This window comes from Cyprinus carpio, chromosome A19 (assembly GCF_018340385.1).
Source record: "Cyprinus carpio isolate SPL01 chromosome A19, ASM1834038v1, whole genome shotgun sequence".
NCBI classification, from domain to species: Eukaryota; Metazoa; Chordata; class Actinopteri; order Cypriniformes; family Cyprinidae; genus Cyprinus; species Cyprinus carpio.
The window spans coordinates 6457414-6478438 of NC_056590.1; the positions used below are offsets into that span (position 1 = coordinate 6457414).

Here is a 21025-nt window from a genome sequence, read left to right on the forward strand (position 1 = left end):
TTTTAATAATTATTAGCAATCAACAGACTAGAGATTCATTGAGAATTACCCAGAACACAAAAGCCATATTATATATATAACATTAAACCAAAATGAACAAAGGTGTGTGAAATAATATGATATTCATTTAATGCACAATACCTAATTTAGAATGAATATAGAATAGAATGTTATATATGTTTATATCATATATATCAATTATATATGGTAGATATTTACCCCATTCTACTGAGGACTGGTTCTGTCAGGTGTCTTTTGCTTTTTTTTTCTTGTGAATCACATGACCAGTCATGATAAGATCCTCTGTGGTTTCTGTCGACTCTTCCCACATCTGGATCTGAGGGCTGAAAGCTTTTCATTATCATTTGGTCCTGATTCCAGAAGATATCTGGCTCTCAATGTTTATTCTGTTCAGTCTGATGTTTTCCATCTCAATATCTTCGGGGCGGTAGAAACCAGTGACCAGAACAGAAATCAGGAACCAGCTTACTGTGATTCATCGGGAGCTCTCTCTCCAAACACACGAAACATCTGGTGAATCCTGGGAGCAGAAAATAATAATGAAATTTAAAACAGCTATCAAGAATTCTTGTCCTCAATGTGTGAAAAAAATATTCTTGTTGTGATTATTTCATCAAAAAACTAAAGCCTGCATGTGATCACACTGTGACAGTCTTGGTCTTCTACTGGTTAACTTTACTTCCACTGCACACCACATCTAATAACTTCACATATATGTTTTATAATTTAAACAATTAAGTTTTTTTAAACAAATGTGAAAAGGGGTGCCAGTTGAAAAACCACAAACCCAGAAAATGAAAATTAAAACCATGTTCAAAATGAGAAATTAATGCTTTGGTCCTCAACAGTTTTTATATTTGTAACTCTTCATTACAACTGACCTATCATTTGAATAATAATAAATCACCTCTGTAATCAAATCAGAAACAGCTTCCTGAAGTTCAAAAAACACAAAAAACACGACACAAAGGACAGGAGCTCCATTAATGAATCATGATCCGAACTTACCTCTTTGTTCCGTGGTTATTAAACGGTGGAGTGAGATCACAGTCCAGGCAGTTCTTGAGGAATGCTTGAAGTTTTAACTTGATGGTCCCGCTTTGAATTTCAGGTTTCTTTGACATTTGGACTTTATCGGACCACTGTAAGGTGTCAGAGATTAAAAGGCAACAAAATCCTCCTCCTGCAAATCCCTAATAATTCCGTAAAACAAATTTTTTTTGATTTTTTTTTATTTATTTTTTATTTTTCTTTTTTTTTTTTTTTTTCTTTTTTTTTTTTTTTTTTTTTTTTTGTCTTTTATTTTTCTTATTTTTTTTTTGGTTAGATGTTTTTTTTTTTTTTTTTCTTTTTTTTTTTTTTTTTTTTTTTTTTTCTTTTTGTTTTTTATTTTTATTTTTTTTTTTTTTTTTCTTTCTATTTGTGTTTTTTGTTTTCTCTTTTTTTTTATTCTTTTTATTTTTTTATTTCTTTTTTTTTTTGTTTTTGTCTTTTTATTTTTATTGTTTTTTGTTTTTGTTTTTTTATTATTCTTTTTTATCTATTTTTTTCTTTTTCTTATCTCTTTTTTTTTTTTATTTTTTTTTTTTTTTCTTATTTGTTTTATTTCTCTTTTTTTTTTTTTTCATTCTTTTTTTTCATTTTTTGTCTTTTTTTTTTTTTTTTTTTTTTCAGATGGGCTAGCTCTACTTTTTTTCAACCGGCGTCAGATTCACTGTTCCCATCAGGAAGCCTTCTCCAGCTCAACAGCCAATCAGTCCTCTGAAGAACATAAGCTCTACAAGCACAGAACAATAATGATGACAGAGACTTAAATCTATGCATATTTGTACTGATGTGAGGTGTAGGGACACACTGTGGCTAGCTCAGTCAGTTTTTTTTTTTTTTTTTTTCATTTTCACCTTATGACAACTTGTCCAATGAAGTTTCATAACATGTCTGATAATGAAGAAGAGAGAGCATTAAACTCACCTGAAGACTCCTGTCAGTTGGACAGAATTCCTGATCAGATCTAGATACCAGTCTCTAGTTCCAGGCGGTCCTTCAGGAGCTGGTCCCAGTTCGTCTTCAGTCAGATTTCTCTCTCATCCCAGGACTTGTTCTTCACTATCTGTAGTGAGAGATCTGTATGTGATCAGACTCACCCACAGCACTGAACACTGGCCATGCGTGTACTTTGCTTTATCACTGACTGTAAACATCGGTAGCGGAGGTAGTGCTTCTCTGAGAAAAGAAAGACAGAAATGACAAGGAGACACTTTTTTGTCCTGCTAGCACTGATCTATATGAATATGAATGACTGGATTTGCCTCATTGCCTTTTGAGCGGCTATATATACTGGCCCAGACGCATGTATGATTACTAGAGCTACAAATAGCACACTGAAAATTGAATGATGAAAAATTAAATCTACAAAAAAAAAAAAATTCTAAATTGATTTAATATACATGTTTATTTAACAAATACATTTTGTGCAAAAAAGATAAACAGGTTCCAATTATGATAGTGTCAATTATAATAATAACAACATCAGTGAAATATTTATTTATTATTTTTAATATAAGTGTTTTCCTAAATTTAACGCAACAAGTCACACAGATAGGTTGCCTTGGTCTGCTTTTCACATTTTTTAAATCAGAAAAAAAAAAAAAAAAAAGAAATTTGTCTAGTTGACTATCATGTGAACAGGACAATCAACAGAGTTGGGGCCAGTCCACACAAACTTAAATTATAATTTTAGATAAACATGATGCGCTAGATGGAGGGAGAGTTTGTTTTTGAAATTCCTACCTGTCAAAGTACCAATACAAAAAAAAATATAAAAAAAAAAAAAAAAAATTAATAATACTAATTAATTAAACTAAATAATAACCAAATAAATAAATAGATTAATAAATTAAATAAATTAATTAATTAATTAACAAATTGTCACAATGTTTACTTTTTTTAATATAAGGGAAATTTCCCATAGATTTTTTTTTTATTTTTTTTTTAACCTAGTACCTTTTACTTTTCAATTCTACTTCATTGCGTTAATGTTTGTTAATTAAAAGACTGGATAAGGGTACTGGAAAATACCAGTAGCCTACTTTTTCCTGTTAATATATATATATACACACACACACACACACACACACACAATGTAGTATAGGCACAACAATATGCAACCGTGGTTAAACTGCGCAAATATAAGATGAAAAGCATGGACCATTCGTGTGAAAAATGTGAGATCAAAGAAACAAATTAATTTTCAATGTTTTTGGATTATTGTCTCGCAAAAAGTTCTCGGAAGAACACACCTAAAATTTACAGTTTTCTCTCTCATCTTATTTTTCTTTTCTTAGGTGCTCCATATGGAAATTGTCTACATTTGTCTGGTAAGCATCCTGTCCGATCAGAAGTTCGACTATGAAACTAATCAAACTGTGTGCTTACCTTGCTGTTGTCATCGCTTTTAAAACAGGGGAAAAGAACAAACAACAAAAAGGCAAAAACAATTTCTTATATCTTACATAAAACATAAATTAAATAAACTGAGAGCAGATGAACCACTTTTGTCCTTTATATTTCAGAACAGAGTGTCCCTGTATTGTTTTAAATGACTGGGTAAATACTTGCTCTGACATAGTTCATTTCCTCATTTAATTTCATTGTCAACAGTGTCTCTTAAAACACACGCATATCATACCTCTCACTACTAGTATTGTTTTGTTTTTTTTTTTTTTTTGTTGTTGTTTTTTATTTGTTTTTAAAGTGTCCTCTATTGAAAAACAAGATTTTTTTGTTCGTAGACTAACGTTGCATTGATGAATCATTCACACAATAACAGAAATATGAATTATTAAAGTAGAAATTGAGTCCACTTTAATTTCATATTGATTCAAGGCACCGTATTCAGTGTGTATATAAAAAACACACAACATTCACAATAAAGAATGATTTTATGACACGATTAATAAAGTGTTAAACAAACTTATGATAACGATATGCTTGGCAAAACAGTGATTCTTAATATACTTTTAGAGCTGAACCCTGGATGTTGTGGTTTTATTGCTCGAAGAATTAGACGTGTAACAATTTTACGTAATTGTAATCAAATTCTAGTCGTTATCATGGTTTGCTTTTCCTTTAGCTATAATGAAAAAAACCGCACATGTGCTCTGATATTGAACATTAAATGATTTTGTCAGTATTTTTTTTTGCTCTCCAGAACAATTTTAAAAGATACATTACCTTATTTTAAAAGTAAAGCACTATAATCTGTGGTTCGGCTTTACTTCTCTTCATTCAAAGGCAATTAGGTGAGAAAACGTTTTATTTTCAATTTTGTCACATTGTTGATTCACATGACAGCTGAGACTTAAACTTCTGATATCGGTGTGAAAATATTCATATCATGTCGCATCATGTCCAGTACATAAACAAACACTCACACTTCATACATTTATTTATGATATTGCACACAAAACACAACATATTGTACAAACAGGTACACTTTGTATGTGTCAAACACTTATATATTTGATCCCTGAAAGCTGGGATTATTTGAACTAAAGCTATTTTTTGAACTAAAGCTGGGATTATTGCTAGCACCATGATCATGATTATTCAAGTTACAGGATCTTATACAGTATGTACATCACTATCTAGTTTTCCAATAATAACACTTACAGTACTGTAGATGATGTATTGCACTGAAGAGTGTAACACTGTGACATTGATCTTTTTAGGTTCCGTGTGCAACTGCTAATAACAGTGAATAAAATGTGTCTACAGAAGCACCTTGATTGGACCACGGATGCTTTGAAACGTTTCAAGTAACTCTCACTCACTGGACTGTGGATCTGAACAATCACTCCAACTTCATCATCAGAGGTTAGGAAAGATTACAAAGAATATAAAAACTTAATCTTGAGTACATAAATACCATGCTCTTGTATGTTTATGTCAAGCTGCAATGATGCACGTCACATTTGTTTGATAAATATGATGGATAATCTTGTAGTCTGTGTCATTAAATGAAACTCAAATAATGATCATAAAATCATAAAAATTACTTTCACCATGTTTAGATACATAGTTATGCCATCATATTCTGTCAAACTGTTCATACATTTTTTAAATATCTTTTAAAAAAAAAAACCCCAAAGAGAGATTTTATAAAGCAGCAATGATCGTGTTGAATATTTATAACTTACCATTTGACTTTTTCTTTTCATATATGCAGCAAACAATCACACAGAGAAATATAACTACAGCTGCTATTATTCCTGTTATAAGAGACCACAGAGATTCTGCTGAAGAAAAAAAAAAGTGCATCATAAATACTTGTTGAACAGTTAATTGTTTGTGGCAATTACACTATACATTATTTAAAGGGCTCATGAAATGTAGAATCACAATGTCGCTTGATTTTTAACATATGAGGCTAATAAAAACATACTGCAAGGAACCATTTCTGTCTTTCTGAAACAGCAGAATATTGATCCAAAAAATTTAAACTATTAATAATATTTACAGATAGAACAGAAATGGTTTTGTTTCACAACAGACTCTCATTAGTTTTTGTAAATTATCTTGCATTGGGCGTTTGTGACAGAGATTGAAATTGAGGATGGAAGATGTTCTTTGTTTACAAATGTTTGAACTTTTTGATGCAAAAAATTTCATAAGCTAAACTCAAGAGAAAGAAACAATATGAACATCTGAAAATGCAAATTTCGCGACCCCTTTAATTACTTTAAAACATCAACACTCCTCCTCCTACCACGGATAGTGATTTGTATATAATCTTCACATTATAATTGCAGAAGAAGCATCAGTGCATAATGGATACTCTGATCATAATTACTCACCACTTAATTTGTGCTGATATATGGTCCACACTGTTACAACCGCTCGTGTCTGAGTCAGACTGCTGCTGTGAATGACTAGACAGTCATAAACTTTCCCATTTGTGATTTTGCATCGATCTCCACACTGGATCTCATCTGAAATGATCCATCAGCATTTGGTCTGATTCCAGAAGATGTTTGGTTCACAAGAACAGATTTGTCCCACCTAATGTACATCTCAATATCTCTGGGGTAGAAGCCAGTGGCCAGACAGCTCAGAACCAGCTTACTGTGATCAGGAGCGTTCTTCACAAATACACGAACATCAGGTGGAGCTGGAAAAGAAAATAATAAGTGACAAATATTTATAAGAGACCTTGGTTTTGTCTCTGTGTCTTCTGTGCTGTGTAAACTACACACACACACACACACACACACACACACACACACACACACACACACACACACACACACACTCGAAGAGTGGCACAGTCACATAGAAGTTTGAGAAGTCATATAGGTTTTGAAAGATGAGGGGGTGGTTGATCCACCAGTGGACATCGTGTTAAAACAGTAGCTTATGTATAATTGAACCTTTACTTGTAAATATTAAGATGCATTTCTGTAGCTCTGACTGATTTTAAACAGCTGTATTTCATTACTGAATTAATCCACATTTTTAAATGAATCGGAAGTGAACCAATGATTCAGTGAGCAATTCATAAAAATAGTCACTTGCTTCATTTCTGAATGAACAAATTGGTTGAACGAATGAATGACTAAATGAAGGATTGATTGATTGATTGAATGAATCACTGATTAAATGAATGAATGATTAAATGACTGACTGACTGACTGAATGCATGAATGAATGAATGAATGAATGAATGAATGACGGAATGAATGAATGAATGAATGAATGAATGAATGAATGACTGAATGAATGAATGAATGAATAACTGAATGAATGAATGAATGATTGATTGATTGAATGAGTGAGTGACTGACTGACTGAATGAATTAATATTTGAATGAATAAATGAATAAATGACTGACTGACTGACTGACTGACTGACTGAATAAATGACTGAATGAATGAATGAATAACTGAATGAATGATATGTTACTGATGTAACAGGAGGTGAGTGAGTGATGCCTGAATTGGACTGACTGACTGGAATGGACTGAAGGAATGAATGAAATGAATGAATGAATGAACTACTGATGACTGGACTGATACTGAATGAATGAATGACTGAATGATGACCAGAATGCCTGAATGAATGACTGACTGACTGACTGAGCTGACTGACAATGACTGCCTAAATGACTGAATGAATGAATGAATAAAGAGTAACTGATAAAATGAATGAATGATTGATTGATTGATGAATGGGAGGAGTGATGACTGACTGACTGGAATGACTGAATGAATGAATGACTGAATGAATGAATGAATGAATGATTGAATGAATGAATGAATGACTGACTGACTGAATGAATGAATGACTGACTGAATGAATGACAGAATGACTGAATGAATGACTGACTGACTGACTGACTGACTGACTGAATGACTGAATGACTGAATGATTGATTAAAATGAATGAATGAATGCAATGAATGGCTGAATCACTGACTGAATGAATGAATGAATGAATGACTGATTGGACTGATTGAATGAATGGCTGATTGACTGAATCAATGAATGACTAAATGAATGAATGAATGAATGAATGAATGAATGAATGAATGAATGGGTAAACCATTAAGACGGGCATTTTAGCACCATTCACTATCTGGGTGCTTTTAGTTGAAATAATTTCAAATTCATTTCTAAAGCTATTTTTTGTAAAGTCTATTCAGTGCTTTGAATTTTTTTCTTTTAACACAATAATGACTTTAAATGTGTGAATTAAATTCATTCAGTTAATTAATCGGCACATCATGTAGGCTAGTTAATTATATATTATATATATATATATATATATATATATATATATATATATATATATATATATATATATATAAATAAATCGCTTGACAAGCCATATTTAAAGCATAAAACATTACACAATTAAAATCATGTTGATTTACACCGGACACCCCACCCCCACGCTAACACTCTGACCCCCCTGATGGTCACTGTGTAATTCCCACACTGTTTTCAAACACATTAGTAATTATTTGTCAGTGAATGATGATAAATCGCCTCTGCATCGAGACAGAATTAGAAAAAACTTCCTCGAGTTATTGTGTCAAAAAACTGATGTGGTTATGCCATTGTCGTTTTTTTTTTGTTGATTGTGGAGGTGCTGTTTGTGTTGGTCTTCAGGTATTGTTTGAGGAGTTTGTTGCGTACTGTTTGCTGATCCCATTTAATTTTTGGTTTCTTTAGCTTTGGGGGTGTTTATCAATCCACTGCAGTGTGTCAGAATTAAAGGCCATAAAATCCTCTCCATCAAATCCATATTCATCAAATGCTCTCAGATTCACTGATCCAATCAGAAAGTTTCTCCAGTTCACAACCAATTACTCTCTGAAGAACATGGAGCTCTACAATCACAGAACAACATTCACGATAAACTTACACTACATAAAATATACAAGAAATTTCATAACATGCCCGATAATTGATGACTAAAGCAAGAAACTCACCAGAACACTGAGAGTCTGTGCAGTCTGACAGAGTGTTTAACAGATGTAGGAGCCAGTCTCTAGAATCAGGTGGTTCTTCAGGAGCATTGATCCGGTCATCTTCAGTCAGACTCGATCTTATCCAAACTCTTTCTTCATTACTGTAGTGAGCGATCTGTCTGCCATCACAGACAGAGTGGAGCTCTAAACACAGGAAACGGCTTTTGCTTTTTTGAAAAATGCTGTAAACTTGTAGCGCAGGAAGTTTTTTTTTCTGAGGAATATAGAAAAAACACAAACAAAAAATAAAAACACAATACACAATATGTAAAATGAGAGGCAAGATTATGTTTGCTAAAAACATCTTAAATATGAACTGAACTTAAAAAATGTTTTCAACAGTTTCACTGTAGCTGTGTCACGTCGATCAGAAGGAAGTGCCGTGTATGGAAATGAATGAACCGTGCTCATTACCTTGCCTCAAGGCCGCTTAGAAAAGGATAAGGCAACAAAAAAAAAGATTAAGACTATTCTTATGCCTATAGAAAAATGTTTTAAATGGGGAGTCCTATTGGCCACATTTTTTACCCTAAATATTGTAGACGAGTGCTCTGTACGTCTACATGAAGGACATGGCTACAGATTGCACTCATTCTAACGTCACTCTGATGCCTCCAGTGGCCTCCAATAATTTAACCCATCCAAGGTGTACAAACACAGCAGTGAGAAGTGAACACACCCGTGAACACACCCGGAGCAGTGGGCATTGGGAAGTAACTGGGGGTTCAGTGCCTGCTCAAGGGCACTTCAGCCATGGGGTATTGAGGGTGGAAGAGAGCGCTGTTCATTCACCCTCCCACCTACAACTCCTGCCAGCACCGAGACCTCGAACCTGCGACCTTCTGGTTACAGCTGCCTCCCTAAACTATGGAAGCCCATATCTGCCACTGAATAAAAAATAACAACAAGGTAATTGTGAATCTTTATCTCACAATTTTGACTTTTTCTCAGAATTGTAGTTACAATTGTAGTTCTGAGGAAAAAGTCAGAATTGTGAGATTTTAACATGTAATTTGACTTTTTGTCTCAAAACTGAAAGATATTAACTCCAGAATTGTATGATATAAATTCAATGAAATGCCTTTTGTGTGCAAAGAAAACAAAAATAACTACTTTCTTCAACAATTTCTTCTCTTCCATGTCAGTCCCACCGGCGCGATACCATGACGTATGTGATTCTGCTGATGCCGGAGTAGAACATACATGCGCTGCGCCTTGTTTACGAGCAGAGGAATGCATTACAAACATTACACAGAAACTTCCTCTTGAGGACACACAGTATGTTTAAGCTGCACTGATGTCCTCACTTCACATTTGTTTGATAAACATATCTGATCATCTTAATATCATCAGATGAAATCCAAATATTGAAAAATCTCATCATCTACCACCACATATGTCATTTTTAGCTCATATATTTTTTTTTAAAACAGAAATTTGCAGAAGAGATTTAAAGCAAAAATGATCACATCGAATGTTTTATTCTCACCATGATGCTTTTTCCTTTTTGTTGACGGCAGCGACCGAAGTCACAGAAAAGACTACAACTAGAACTAGAGCTGAATATTATTATTCTCTAACTCGTAACCAGACCACGGAGATTCTGTTTCATTAGCCAGAACATCTGCCATCTGCAGAATGTAACCATATATACAATAATAAAAACAAAATCAGTATATAGAAACTTTCAAGTGCAATTGCTTGAGGCAAACAAATATTACTCTATTTCTTATTATCTCGCATTATTAGCTTGTAAATGAGGTGTTGTGAAAAGAAACCATAGCACGAGATTTTATTTGAAACTTAACATCATCCAATGGTGTGTAATAAAAATGTATGTGATATAAATCAATATAAATTATTAAGAAGAATATATACATAGATGTATGAACTTAGAACAAAACGAGGGGAGTCTGTACGAATCAGTGAAGATTCATAAGTTCAGGATTAGCTGTGAAAGGAAATATATTTTGATGGTTAGTCTATGCACTGAAGTTTTTGAATGTATCGAGACAAAAGCCAAGATATTGACACATTTTTGCAATTAAAGGGTTACTTCCACCCCAAAATGAAAAATGCTGTCATTAATCACTTACATTCCATCACTGTCATTTAAACCCGTTAAAAGCTTCATTGTCGCCAGAAAAAATTTTTAAGATATTTTGGTGGGAAAACAGGGAGGCCTTGTGACTGTCCCATAGACTGTCAAGTAAATAACAGTGTCAAGGTCGCATAAAAGGTATGAAAGCATCGTCAGCATTATACATCACATGCTTGCCATCGCCAGATGTGCAATCTGGGTTATTAAGCATCCAGTCCGAGCCACTAAGGACTGCTAGCTGTTTCTTTTCAAACCAAAGCAATACACAGAGAAACAGCGCATCCTTGTGGCACGGACTGATACAGAAGAGCATACGGTGATATGAAGAGACACAGAGGAGACTGTTGACAATGGAATTATTAAATAAAGTTGTTATTTTTATTTTTTTTTTCGCTTACAAAAAGTGTTCCCGTCGCTTTATATTTCCCAGATTGCACGCTGATGGACAGATGGAGTATTCTGATGATGACTTTCATACCTTTCCTGGACCTTGACACGCGTTATTTATTTGGCAGTCTATGGGACAGTCTCAAGCCTGCTGGTTTTCATCCAAAATATCTTCAATTGTGTTCCGAAGACGAACTGAGCTTTTACGGGCTTGGAATGTATCCCTTTAATTAAATTTCTACATATAGGGTACTAATTCTTTTTTTTAATATTATTACAATAAACAGATAGAGCATCATTGAGAATAACCAGAACAAAAGCATATTTATAATATAACATTAACCAAAATGAACAAATGTGTGAATAATATGATATTCATTAATGCACAATACCTAATTTAGAATGAATATAGAATAGATGTTATATATGTTTATATCATATATATCATTATATATGGTGATATCGAACCCCATTCTACATGAGACCTTGGTTCTGTCAGGCTGACTGTGAATCACATGACAAGTCATAAGATCCTCTGTGGTTTCTGCTCGATCTTCACACTGGATCCTGAGCTGCTGACAGCTTTCATTATCATTTGGTCTGGATTCCAGAAGATATCTGGCTCTCAATGTTAATTCTGTTCAGTCTGATGTTCATCTCAATATCTCTGGGGTAGAAACCCAGTGACCAGACAGATCAGAACCAGCTTACTGTGATCATCGGGAGGCTCTCCTCGCAAAACACACGTAAATCTGGTGAATCTGGAGCAGAAAATAATTAATGAAATTAAAACAGCTATCAAGAATTCCTTTTCAATTGGTTGTGAAAAAATATTCTTGTGATTAATTCCATCAAAATAACTAAGCCTGCATGTGATCCACTGTGTGACAGTCTTGTATTCTACTGCGTACTTACTTCACTGAGACACACATCTAATAACTTCCTATATATTTTTATAATTTAAACAATTTTAAAGTTTTTTTAAACAATATTGAAGGGCTGCAGTTGAAAAACCCAAACCCAGAAAATGAAATTAAAACCATGTTCAAATGAGAATAATGCTGTCCTCAACAGTTTTATATTTGTAACTCTTCATTACAACTGACCTATCATTTAATAATAATAAATCACCTCTGTATCAAATCAGAAACAGCTTCCTGAAGTTCAAAAACACAAACACACACAAAGACAGGAGCTCATTAAATGAATCTGATCCGAACTTACTCTTTTTCGTGTTATTAAACGTTGAGATCCAGTCCAGGCAGTTCTTGAGGAATGCTTGAAGTTTTTACTTGATGGTCCCGCTTGATTTCGGTTTCTTTTACCTTTGGACTTTTATCGAAACACTGTAAGGTGTCAGAATTAAAGGCAACACAATCCTCTCCGTCCAAATCCATATTTCATCAACCGGCGTCAGATTCACTGTTCCATCAGGGAAAGCATTATCTCAGACTCCACAAAGCCAATCAGTCTCTGAAGAACATAAAAGCTCTACAAGCACAGAACAATAATGATGAGAGATATACTTAAATCTGTTATATTTGTACTGATGTGAGGTGTAGGACACACTGTGGCTGCTCAGTTTTTTTTTTTTTTTTTTTTCATTCAACTTATGACAACTTGTCCAATGAAGTTTCATAACATGTGATGATAATGAAGAAGAGAGAGCATTAAACTCACCTGAAGACTCAGTGCAGTTGGACAGAATCTTGGATCAGATCTAGATACCAGTCTCTAGGTTCCAGGCGGTCCTTCAGGGAGCTTGGTCCCAGTCGTCTTCAGTCAGATTCTCTCTTCATCCAGACTTGTTCTTCGATGCTGTAGTGAGAGATCTGTATGTGATCAGACTCACCCACAGCACTGAACACCTGGCAGCGGTCTGCTTTTATCATGACTGTAAACATACTTAGCGGAGGTAGTGCTTCTCTGAGAAAGACAGAAATGGACAAGAGACACTTTTTGTCCTGCTAGCACTGATCTATATGAATGAATGACTGGATTGCTCATTGCCTTTGAGCGGCTATATATACTGGCAGACCATGTATGATTACTAGAGCTACAAATAGCACACTGAAAATATGGATGATGAAAAAATTACAATCTACAAAAAAAAAAAAAAAAAAAAAAAAAAATAAAAAAAAAAAAAAAATTCTAAATTGATTTAATATTCATGATTATTTAACAAATACATTTTGTGCAAAAAGATAAACAGGTTCCAATTATGATAGTGTCATTATAATAATAACAAATCAGTGAAATATTATTTTATTATTTTTAATATAAGTGTTTTCCTAAATTTAACCAACAAGACAAGATAGGTCCTTGGTCTGCTTGTTCACATGTTTTAAATCAGACAAAAAAAAAAAAAAAAAAAAAGAAATTTGTTCTATGTTAGGGACTACTTTCAGTGAACCAGGGAACTAATCAGAGTTGGGGCCAGTCCACACAAACTTAAATTATATTCTAGACCATAAAACATGCGCTAGATGGAGGAGATTTGTTTTTGAAATTCCTACCTGTCAAAGTACACTACAAAAAAAAACTTAAAAAAAAAAAAAAAAAAATTCAATAATAATTAATGGTAACTAAATAGATAACAAATAAATAAATAAATTAATAAATTAATTAATTAATTAATTAATTAACAAATGTCACAATGTATTTTTTTAATATAAGGGAATTTCCCATAGATTTTTTTTTTATTTTTTTTTTAACCTGTAGCCCTGTACTTTCATTCTATCTTCATTATGCGTTAATGTGTTGTAAAAGGGGCTGGATAATGTACTTGGAAAATTACCCAGTAGCTACTCTTTTCCTGTTTAGCATATATATATAACAGCACACACACAGCACACCACACACACAATGTAGTATAGGACAACAATTTGCAACCGTGGTTACAAATGCAAGACAATATAAGATGAAAATGCATGGACCTCGTGTGAAAATGTGAGATAAAGAAAAAATTAATTTCAATGTTTTTTGGATTGTCTCGCCAAAAAAAATTACCGGAAGAACACACTAAAATACAGTTTTCTCTCTCATCTTATTTTCTTTTCCTTAGGTGCTCCATATGGAATTGTCTACATTTGTTCTGTAAGCATCTGCCGATCAGAAGTTCGACTATGAAACTAATAGAAATCTGTGCTCTACCTGGCTGTGCATCGCTTAAAACAGGGGCGGAAATAGAAAATAAACAAAAATGGACAAAACAATTCTTACATCTACATAAAACATATTTAAACGAGAGCATATGAACCAACTCTTTGTCCTTTATATTTCAGACGAGTGTCCTGTTTGTATTAAATGACTGAGAAATACATTGCTTGACAGGTTCATTTTCCTCATTTAATTTTCATTGTCACATAGTGTCTCTTAAAACACACGATATCATACTCTCACTACTAGTATGTATTGTTTTTTTTTTTTGTTGTTGTTGTTTTTAAATAAAATTAAAGTGTCTCTCTATTGGAAAACAAGATTTTGGTTTCTGTAGAACTACACTTGCATTGATGAATCATTCACACAATAACAGAAATATGAATTTATTAAAGTGAGAAAAAAATTGAGTCCAACTTTAAATCTCTCATATTGATTCACAGGCCCGTATTCAGTGTGTATATAAAAAAACACTAACATCTTCACAATAAAGAATGATTTTAGGACACGATTTAATAAAGGTGTTAAACAAAACTTAGTGATAACTGCATATGCTTTGCAAACAGTGATTTTCTTAATATTACTGTTTAGACGTTTTGAACCCTGGATGTTCGGTGTTTTATTTTGCTTGAAGAAATTAGATCGTGTAACAAAATTTTATTAAGTTGATAACCGAAAGTGTTATCATGGTTTGATTTTCACGTGGTTTGCTATATAATGATACAAAACTTCACATGTGCTCTTGATATTGAACATTAAATGATTTTGGTCAGTTTATTTGTATCTGCTTTTCCAGAACAATTTCAAAAGATCACAGTTTAAACTTATGTTTTAAAAGTAAGGTCTATAATCTGTGGTTCGGCTCTACTTTCTCTCTATTCAAAGACACAGTTAGATGAGGTTGAAAAGTTTTAATTTTCATTTTTCACATGTTGCATCTACATGAGCTGAATTAAAATAGTCTGATATCAGTGAAAATTATTCAAGTATCATGTCGCATCACGTCCAGTACATAAAACAAACACTCTACACTTCATACATTTATTTATGATATTGCACAACCACAAACACCACACACATTCTACAAAGCAGGTACACACTTTGTATGTGTCAAACACTTATATATTTGATCACCTAAAGCTGGGATTATTTGAACTAAAGCTGGGATTTTTGAACTAAAGCTGGGATTATTGTATTAGCACCTATGGATCAATGATTATTCAAGTTTACAGGATCTTTTATACAGTATGTACATCACTATGTAGTTTTCCACACACAATACTTTACATTAGTGAGTACTGTAGATGATGTGTATTGCACTATGAGAGTGTATCACACTGTGACATTGATCTTTTAGGTTCCGTGTGCAATCATAATAACAGTGAATATAAAATGATGTCGACGTTCCCTTTTGATTGGACCACGGATGCTTTGAAACGTGTTCAAGTAACTCTCACTCTCACTGGGACTGTGGATCTAGAACAATCACTCCAACCTTCATCATCAGAGTTAGGGAAAGGATGAACAAAGAATATAAAAACTTAATCTTGAGTACATAAATGACCATGATGCTTGTATGTTTATGTCAAGCTGCAATGAAATGGCCGCGACATCACATTTTGTTTGATAATCTGTAGTCTGTATCACTATTAAATGAAACCTCAAATAATGTATCATAAAATCGATTAAAATTACTTTCACCATGTTTAGATACATAGTTATGCCATCAGTATATCTGTCAATACTAGTTTCATACAATTTTTTAAATATCTTTTTAAAAAAAAAAAGCACCAAGAAGATTTAAAGCAGCAATGATCGTGTTGAATATTTATAACTTACCATTTTGGTACTTTTATTTTTATATATGCAGCGCAACAATCACATACAGAGAAATTATAACTTACAGCTGCTATTATTCTGTTATAAGAGACCACAGGAGATTCGTGCTGAAGAAAAAAACAAGTGCATCATAAATACTTGTTGGAACCAGGTTAATTGTTTGTGGCAATTATTAATTATATACATTATTTAAATGGCGCCTTGAAAGGTAGAATCACAATGTCCTTGAGCTTTACTACCATATGAGAGGTTACTCTACAATAGAAAATGCTGGACAAATGTTTGAACTTTTGATGCAAAAAGATGTTCAACCTATAAAACTCCAGGATAACCTAGAACATCTGAAAATGCATTTCATGACCCCGCTTTAATTTACTTTAAAACGCATCAAACACTCGTCCTCCTACGGATAGTGATTTGTAGTGTAATTCTTCACATTATAATTGCGCAGAAGAAGAAGCCATCCGTGCATCCTGGATACTCTGATCATACTTACTCACCACTAAATTTTGTTTGCCTGATATATGGTCCACACTGTTACAACCGGCCGCTCGGTCTGAGCTCGACTCGCTGTGACTGACCAGCTGGCAGTCATAAAATCCTATTGTAGATTGCATCGATATCACACACTGGATCTCATCTTCTCCTGAAATGATCCCTCAGCATTTGGTCTGATTCCAGAAGATGTTTGGTCTACAAGAAAAGATTTGTCCCACCTAATGTACATCTCAATATACACTGGGGTAGAAGCCAGTGGCCAGACAGCTCAGAATCCAGCTTACTGTGACTCAGGAGGTTCTTCTACAAATACACACGAACATCAGGGGGAGCTGGAAAAGAAAAATAATAAGTGACAAATATTATATAAAGCCTCTTGGTTTTGTCTCTGGGTTCTGTGCGTGAAAAAAACACACACACACACACAACCACCACCACACACCACACCCACACACACCACCACACACACACACACACAAACCACACACACACAGCACAGAAGAGTGCTAGTCATTCGGTTTTGAAAGATGAGGGGGTGGTTGGAATCCCCCAACTGGACATCGTGTTTTAAAACCAGTAGATTATGTATTTAATTGAACCTTTACTTGAAATATTCAGATGCATTTCTGTAGCTCTGAATGATTTTAAAACAGCTGTATTTCATTACTGAATTAATCCACATTTTAAATGAATCGACCGTGAACCAAATGAATTCAGTGAGACAATTCATAAAAATAGTCACTTGCTTCATTTCTGAATGAACAAATTGGTTGAACGAATGAATGACTGAATGAAGGATTGATTGATTGATTGAATGAATCACTGATTGAATGAATGAATGATTGAATGACTGACTGACTGAATGGAACTGGACTGGACGGATATGATGGAAGGAAATGAATGACTGAATGAATGATGGAATGACGGAATGAATGAATGAATGAATGAATGAATGATAGACTGAATGGAATGAATGACTGAATAACTGACGTGAGATGAATGAATGAGTGATTGATTACATGATCGTGATCAGGTGACTGGATCTGACTGAATGAATTAATTAGGGAATGAAGAAAGGAATAATTAAATGACTGGACTGACCTGCCCTGACTGACTGACTGAATAAATGACTGAATGAATGAATGAATAACTGAATGAATGAATGATTGATTGATTGAATGAGTGAGTGACTGACTGACTGACTGAATGAATGAATGAATGAATGATTGAATGAATGAATGAATGACTGACTGACTGAATGAATGAAGAATGACTGACTGCCTGAACAATGACAGAATGACTGAATGAATGTACATGACTGAATGAACGCATCTGACTGAGACGCTGACATGACTGACAGATGAAATGAATGATGGAATAAATGAAGCTGAATGATGATCTGAACTGGCTGAATGGATGAATAAACCTGGACTGATAGAGATGAAGAAGATGACTGAATGAATGAAATGAATGAATGGAAATGACATGATCTGAAGGAATGCCGTGAACTGAGTGACTTCGATTGAATGAATGGCTGCTTGAACTGGATTCAATGATAGACTGACTAAAATGATGAGAATGAATGATCGAATGAATGAATGGAATGAATGGCAAAACTCATTAAGCAGGCATTTGCCACCATTCGCCTACTGGGTGCTTTTAGTTGCGAAATAATTTCAAATTCATTTCTAAAGCACTTTTTTGTAAAGTCTAGTCAAGTGCTTTGAATTTTTTCTCTTTTAATCACAAATTAATGACTTCTAAAGGGTGTGGAATTAAATCTCATTAAGTTCAATTAATCGGCAACCAAATCATGTAGCGCTAGTTAATTATCGATGTATATATATATATATATATCTATATATATATATATATATCAGATCTATATATATATATATATAAATAATCGCTTGACAGGCCATATTAAAGCATAGTAAAACATTACACAATTTTAAATCATGTTGATTTTTACCACCGGACCCACCCCACCCATCGTACTCTGACACCCCCGGATGGCCACCGGTGTATTCCCACACTGTGTTTCAACACATTAGGAATTATGTGTCAGTGAATGATGATCACTCGCCGCTCTGCATCGAGGACAGGAATTAGAAATAACCAACTTCCTCGAGTTATTGTGTCCACAAAATGATCTGATTTAAAACATACTCATTTTGTGTTGTTAAATGTGGCAGCTCCAGTCAGTGCAGGTCTTCTTGCATGTATTGCTTCAGGAGTTCATTGTGTACTGTTTGCTGATCCCATTTCATTTTGGGTTCTTTAGCTTTGGATGTGTTTATCCAACCACTGCAGTGTGTCAGATATACAAGGCCATCCATAAATCATCTCCATCAAATCCAATCATTCACAATGCCTCTCAGATTCATCTGAGCCATCAGAAACGTTTCAGTTCACAAACCAATTACTCTCTCTGAAGAACATGGAGATCTACAATCACCGAGAAACAACATTCACGATAAACTTACACTAAATTAAAAAATAGGGCAAGAAATTCATTAAAAATGCCCGATAATTGATGACGACAAGCAAGAAACTCACCCGAAACACAGAGAGTCTGTGCGCGAGTCTGACAGATGGTTTAACCAGATGTAGGCGCCAGTCTCTAGAATCAGGTGTTCTTCAGGAGAATGATCCGCCATCTTCAGTCAGACTCGATCTTATCCAAACTCTTCATTACTGTAGTGAGCGATCTGTCTGCCATCACAGACAGCTTACAGCTGTTCGCATGCGGTACGCAGGTTGTTTTGAAAAATGCTGTAATCTTTATCAGTAGGAATTGTTTTCTGTGGGAACATAGAAAACACAAACAAAAAAATAAAAACATCGACACAATATGTAAAATGAGAGGTAAGATTATGTTTGCTAAAAACATTCACATGAACTTGAACTTAAAATGTTTTCAACAGTTTCACGTAGCTGTGTCACGATCAGAAGGAAGTGCCAGGTACAGAAATGAATGAACCGTGTTCTTACCTTGCCTCAAGGCCGCTTAGAAAAGGATAAGACAATAAAAATGATTAAGATCATTCTATGCCTATAGAAAAATGTTTTAAATGGGAGTCTATTGGCCATTTTTTGACCTCTAAATATTGTAGATCTAGTGCTCTGTACGCCTACATGAAGGACACGGCTACAGATTACCTCTAATTAACCTCTTTCCTGATCGCCACTCTGGAAATCCCAGGCTCTTAGGGATTTCTTGGTGGTGCTATGGGGGCCCATATCCGCCACTGAATAAAAAATAAAACAAGGTAATTGTGAATCTTTATTCACAATTGTAGACTTTTTCAGAATTGTGTTCACATCTTTGCAATTCTGAGGTCACTCTAGAGATTTTAACTTATAATTCTGACTTTTGTCTCAAAACTGAAAGATATCAACTCAGAATCAGATATAACTTAATGAAATGCCTTTGTGTGAACTTTATTCAATACCCTTTTCTTCCTGTTTCGCCTCCACTCATGAGATACCATGACGTATATGCGGTGGATTCTGCTGATGCCGGAGAGAACATATACAAGCTACTTTGCCTAGTTTGCCTTTGCGTTAATCCGGCTCTGGCTGCGCCTTGTTTTATTGAAGTTTTAATGATTTTTTAATGTTGTGTGTTTTGGGCTTTTTTTCTTTTGGATTTGGTTTCCTGTAGTGCAACAAATTACCAGTAGAGGTCCATCACAGTTTCCATTAAAACCAGTAAAACCATTACAAATGTGATGGTTTCTATTGTTTTTTTTTTTCAGCAGAGAACACTTCGTTGATAAGAGATGACTGGATGGTTTGATTTCATATTTGAATTTCAGTGTTTAACTGTTTTTTGAATTTTTATAGTGAATTGATCTTAATGCACAATGTTTCCATCTGACATGTATTTTGAGCTGTAGCTCGTCATATTAATGGAGTTTTTAATTAGTTAGCAGTAAACCGGATACCTCACCTGAACATATTCGTAGATTTGTGTTGTCGGTTATTTCAATTAATTTCATAAAACTATTGGAGCAAAATCCACTTTTACAAGGTACACAGATATGTTGTTGGAATTGTGTGTACAGCCATCTTTAGAATGATAAGAATCCAGTTTTTTTTTTTTTTTAATCTTCATAAACCAAACCAGGCTCAAAAAACGAAAGGCCGCATCCCTGTCCGCATTATGATCGCCATATCAGTAGCTCCCGCTTCTGCCGCTGTTGACAGACAGGCGATATAACCATATCCTCAGCCCCTCAGCTCGGCCGAGATGCACTGTGCTGTGCAGAACCATTAATGTTTGATATCAAAGTACCGCTGAGAGCCATAATAGAGCAGAATAACTGCCTCCCCACTCTCGCTCATGTTGCTTCTCCTCCTCTGTTTATTGCCATATGCAAAGCAGAGACGTCTAGGCTCCACCCCTCTCGAGTCGGGTGGAAGTTGCAGCTCATTTCTTCATAATATGTAAAGGTTGCACCCCCCTGGAGCTGCACTTTCTTCC

General features: G+C 34.3%; 1 pseudogene; it reads right to left on the minus strand.

Annotated features, from left to right (window-relative positions):
• Positions 1 to 1716: 1716 nt before the first annotated feature.
• Positions 1717 to 19196, minus strand: LOC122148717 (annotated as a pseudogene).
• Positions 19197 to 21025: the final 1829 nt, after the last annotated feature.